We start from the raw sequence: 6000 nt of genomic DNA on the forward strand, positions 1-6000 counted from the left end.
CATTTGTGGATTGCACGATGATCTGTGTCCACAGACAATTTCTGGAAGTCTTCCTGAGTTTTGCATTTGCATTACAGAATCATGCCTGTTTTTAATGCAGTGATGCCTTGGAGCCCATAGATCTCGAGCATACAATATTGACCGCCAGTGTCCCTTGAGCACACATATTTCTTCAGATTCTCTGAATCAGTTGATAATATTATGTACTGTAGATGGTTGCATATTTAAAGTCTTCACAATTTTACATTGAGGAACATTTTTCTGAAATTGTTCCACAATTATTAGACACAGTTCTTAACAAATTGGTGAACCTCTGACCATCTTTGCGTCTGAAAGACTGTCCAATGTGCTCTTTTTATTAATAGTCATGTGACTTAGTAGAGACTTGACCCTCCAGCTGTTTTTCATTAGTACCACTTACTTTTCCAGGCTTTTGTTAACCTTGTCCCAACTTTATTGAGATGTGTTGCTGCCATCAATTTCTAAATGAGTTAATTTTTTAAAAATGAAATGGAAAAATGTCCCCCTTTCACCTGCTGGTATGTGTTCTATGTTCTATTGCGAATAAAATATGGTCATATTAGATTTACAAATCATTACATTCTTTTATTCTTAATATTGATTTACATTTTACACAGCTTCCCAACTTTTTTGGAATTGGGGTAATAAAATAAAGCCTGTACTCACTTTCCTATTCTTTCTGATGCACACAAATATGATATGTGATAATATCTGTAACATGAAGCAGCATATCAAGCAGTAGAAACTGATATATTTACATTACACTTGAAAACATTTAGCCCTGGTCCTATACCAGTCCTAAATTAAGGCTCTTTTACACACAACAATTATCACTCAAAATACGCTCAAAAGTAGAGTTGAGCGAACGTCCTCTGCCGAGCTTGATGCTCGTTCGCGTATTAGCGTACTCGATGGTGCTCGTTACTCGAACAAGCATCAAATCGTGTTCGACCCCGCCCCAGCTTTTGGCTCCTCCCCACTGTGACGTGCCTGTTTTGGCCCCTCCCCACAGCGACGCAGCGAGCGTCATTGGCAAATTTTTTATCTGGTAGGAAGGAGAGAGTGAGAGAGAGAGAGAGAGAGAACGAACACACGGACCAAGAAAAAATAAAAACAGCCCAGGACCCGGCGTCCGATGTACAAAAATGCTCGAGTCTCCCATTGTAGTTAATGGGGTTCGTTACTCAAGTAGAGCTCCCTAATTTTACGAAAAGCTTGACTTGAATAACGCAGACTCGAGCATTTGGGTGCTCACTCATCTCTACTCAAAAGCTATCTTTTGAGCGATAATCATTGTGTTTAAATGTGGCCATTTTTCACTTTCCTGCTGAACGATGATTTTAAGTTCGGCATGAAATCCATTGTTTGGCAGAAGAGTTGATAAGACTGACCGCACGCTGTATTTTGCCCGGGGAATACTGATTACATAGTCTCAGCTATCAGCCCCACAGCAGAACAAAGTAAATGTATTCAGAGAACAGACCACCCGCTGTTTTCTGCATATATCTCCCAGCGGCTCACAGGCCACGAATTGGTACTAACAGGCATTAGTACTAGAGATGAGCGAGCACCAAAATGCTCGGGTGCTCGTTACTCAGGGCGAAATTTTCGCGATGCTCGAGGGTTCGTTTCGAATAATGAACCCCATTGAAGTCAATGGGCGACCCGAGCATTTTTGTATATCGCCGATGCTCGCTAAGGTTTCCATTTGTGAAAATCTGGGCAATTCAAGACAGTGATGGGAAAGACACAGCAACGGATAGGGCAGGCGAGGGGCTACATGTTGGGCTGCATCTCAAGTTCCCAGGTCCCACTATTAAGCCACAATAGCGGCAAGAGTGCTCCCCCCCCCAACAATTTTTACTTCTGAAAAACCCTCATTAGCAATGCATACCTTAGCTAAGCACCACACTACCTCCAACAAAGCACAATCACTGCCTGCATGACACTCCGCTGCCACTTCTCCTGGGTAACATGCTGCCCAACCCCCCCGCTCGACCCAGTGTCCACAGCGCACACCAAAGTGTCCCTGCACAGCCTTCAGCTGCCCTCATGCCACACGCTGGCCTCATAGCCACACCACCCTCATGTCTATTTATAAGTGCGTCTGCCATGAGGAGGAACCGCAGGCACACATTGCAGAGGGTTGGCACGGCTAGGCAGCGACCCTCTTTAAAAGGGGCGGGGCGATAGCCCACAATGCTGTACAGAAGCAATGAGAAATCCAATCCAGTGCCACCTCCATCTGGAGCTGCACAGGTGGGCATAGCAATGGGGAACCTATGTGCCACACACTATTCATTTTGTCAAGGTGTCTGCATACCCCAGTCAGACCGGGGTTTTTTATAAATAGTCACAGGCAGGTACAACGGGAATAGGACAAGGTACAATGGGAATTCCGTGTGCACCCACAGCATGGGTGGCTCCCTGGAACCCACCAGCTGTACATAAATGTATCCCATTGCAGTGCCCTGGACAGCAGAGCTAACGTCAGATTAAATGCAGGTGGGCTTCGGCCCACACTGCATGCCCCAGTCAGACTGGGGTTCTTTAGAAGTGGACACATGCAGTTACAACTCCGTGTGAACCGACAGCATGGGTGGCTCCCTGGAACCCACCGGCGGTACATAAATATATCCCATTGCATTGCCCAGCACAGCTGAGGTAATGTCATGTTTAATGCAGGTGGGCTTCGGCCCACACTGCATGCCCCAGTCAGACTGGGGTTCTTTAGAAGTGGACACATGCAGTTACAACTCTGTGTGGACCGACAGCATGGGTGGGTGCCAGGAAGCCACCGGCGGTACATAAATATATCCCATTGCAGTGCCCAACACAGCTGATGTAACGTCAGCTTTAATGCAGGTGGGCAAAAAATTAATTGGATTACACTGTAGGCGAGGGCCCCAAAAAATTGGTGTACCAACAGTACTAATGTACCTCAGAAAAATTGCCCATGCCCAACCAAGAGGGCAGGTGAAACCCATTAATCGCTTTGGTTAATGTGGCTTAATTTGTAACTAGGCCTGGAGGCAGCCCAGTTAAAATAAAAATTGGTTCAGGTGAAAGTTTCAACGCTTTAATGAGGATTGAAACGTATAAAAATTGTTTACAAAAATGATATGACTGAGCCTTGTGGGCCTAAGAAAAATTGCCCGTTCGGCGTGATTATGTGAGGATTCAGGAGGAGGAGCAGGAGGAGGAGGAGGAATATTATATACAGATTGATGAAGCAAAAAGGTCCCCGTTTTTGATGGTGATAGAGAACGATGCTTCCATCCGCGGGTGCAGCCTACGTATTGCTTAGGTATCGCTGCTGTCCACTGGTGAAGAAGAGAAGTCTGGGGAAATCCAGGCTTTGTTCATCTTGATGAGTGTAAGCCTGTCGGCACTGTCGGTTGACAGGCGGGTACGCTTATCCGTGATGATTACCCCAGCCGCACTAAACACCCTCTCTGACAAGACGCTAGCCGCAGGACAAGCAAGCACCTCCAGGGCATAGAGCGCGAGTTCAGGCCACGTGTCCAGCTTCGACACCCAGTAGTTGTAGGGGGCAGAGGCATCACGGAGGACGGTCGTGCGATCGGCTACGTACTCCCTCACCATCCTTTTACAGTGCTCCCGCCGACTCAGCCTTGACTGGGGAGCGGTGACATAGTCTTGCTGGGGAGCCATAAAGCTGTCAAAGGCCTTAGAGAGTGTTCCCCTGCCTGTGCTGTACATGCTGCCTGATCTCCGCGCCTCCCCTGCTACCTGGCCCTCGGAACTGCGCCTTCTGCCACTAGCGCTGTCGGATGGGAATTTTACCATCAGCTGGTCCTGTGGTATAGCATCACTCTCGAACCCCTTTCCTCTTCGGGTATGAGAGTGGAAAGGTTCTCCTTATACCGTGGGTCGAGCAGTGTGTACACCCAGTAATCCGTAGTGGCCAGAATGCGTGTAACGCGAGGGTCACGAGAAAGGCATCCTAACATGAAGTCAGCCATGTGTGCCAGGGTACCTGTACGCAACACATGGCTGTCCTCACTAGGAAGATCACTTTCAGGATCCTCCTCCTCCTGGGGCCATACACGCTGAAAGGATGACAGGCAAGCAGCATGGGTACCCTCAGCAGTGGGCCAAGCTGTCTCTTCCCCCTCCTCCTCATGCTCCTCCACCTCCTCCTCCTCAACGCGCTGAGATATAGACATGAGGGTGCTCTGACTATCCAGCGACATACTGTCTTCCCCAGCCTCCGTTTCCGAGCGCAAAGCGTCTGTCTTTATGATTTGCAGGGAACTTCTCAAGAGGCATAGCAGAGGAATGGTGACGCTAATGATTGCAGCATCGCCGCTCACCATCTGGGTAGACTCCTCAAAGTTTCCAAGGACCTGGCAGATGTCTGCCAACCAGGTCCACTCTTCTGTAAAGAATTGAGGAGGCTGACTCCCACTGCGCCGCCCATGTTGGAGCTGGTATTCCACTATAGCTCTACGCTGCTCATAGAGCCTGGCCAACATGTGGAGCGTAGAGTTCCACCGTGTGGGTACGTCGCACAGCAGTTGGTGCACTGGCAGATGAAACCGATGTTGCAGGGTGCGCAGGGTGGCAGCGTCTGTGTGGGACTTGCGGAAATGTGCGCAGAGCCGGCGCACCTTTCCAAGCAGGTCTGACAAGCGTGGGTAGCTTTTCAGAAAGCGCTGAACCACCAAATTAAAGACGTGGGCCAGGCATGGCACATGCGTGAGGCTGCCGAGCTGCAGAGCCGCCACCAGGTTACGGCCATTGTCACACACGACCATGCCCGGTTGGAGGCTCAGCGGCGCAAGCCAGCGGTCGGTCTGCTCTGTCAGACCCTGCAGCAGTTCGTGGGCCGTGTGCCTCTTCTCTCCTAAGCTGAGTAGTTTCAGCACGGCCTGCTGACGCTTGCCCACCGCTGTGCTGCCACGCCGCGCAACACCGACTGCTGGCGACGTGCTGCTGCTGACACATCTTGATTGCGAGACAGAGGTTGCGTAGGAGGAGGAGGAGGAGGGTGGTTTAGTGGAGGAAGCATACACCGCCGCAGATACCAGCACCGAGCTGGGGCCCGCAATTCGGGGGGTGGGTAGGACGTGAGCGGTCCCAGGCTCTGACTCGGTCCCAGCCTCCACTAAATTCACCCAATGTGCCGTCAGGGAGATACAGTGGCCCTGCCCGCCTGTGCTTGTCCACGTGTCCATTGTTAAGTGGACCTTGGCAGTAACCGCGTTGGTGAGGGCGCGTACAATGTTGCGGGAGACGTGGTCGTGCAGGGCTGGGACGGCACATCGGGAAAAGTAGTGGTGACTGGGAACCGAGTAGCGCGGGGCCGCCGCCATCATGCTTTTGAAAGCCTCCGTTTCCACAAGCCTATACGGCAGCATCTCCAGGCTGATCAATTTGGCTATGTGCACGTTTAACGCTTGAGCGTGCGGGTGCGTGGCGGCGTACTTGCGCTTGCGCTCCAACACTTGCGCTAGCGGCGGCTGGACGGTGCGCTGAGAGACATTGGTGGATGGGGCCGAGGACAGCGGAGGTGAGGGTGTGGGTGCAGGCCAGGAGACGGTAGTGCCTGTGTCCTGAGAGCGGGGTTGGATCTCAGTGGCAGGTTGGGGCACAGGGGGAGAGGCAGTGGTGCAAACCGGAGGCGCTAAACGGCCTTCGTCCCACCTTGTGGGGTGCTTGGCCATCATATGTCTGTGCATGCTGGTGGTGGTAAGGCTGGTGGTGGTGGCTCCCCGGCTGATCTTGGCGCGACAAAGGTTGCACACCACTGTTCGTCGGTCGTCTGCACTCTCAGTGAAAAACTGCCAGACCCTTGAGCACCTCGGCCTCTGCAGGGTGGCATGGCGCAAGGGGGCGCTTTGGGAAACACTTGGTGGATTATTCGGTCTGGCCCTGCCTCTACCCCTGGCCACCGCACTGCCTCTTCCAACCTGCCCTGCTGCTGCACTTGCCTCCCCTTCTGAAGACCTGTCC

The sequence above is a fragment of the Eleutherodactylus coqui genome, chromosome 13 (assembly GCF_035609145.1).
Source record: "Eleutherodactylus coqui strain aEleCoq1 chromosome 13, aEleCoq1.hap1, whole genome shotgun sequence".
NCBI classification, from domain to species: domain Eukaryota; kingdom Metazoa; phylum Chordata; class Amphibia; order Anura; family Eleutherodactylidae; genus Eleutherodactylus; species Eleutherodactylus coqui.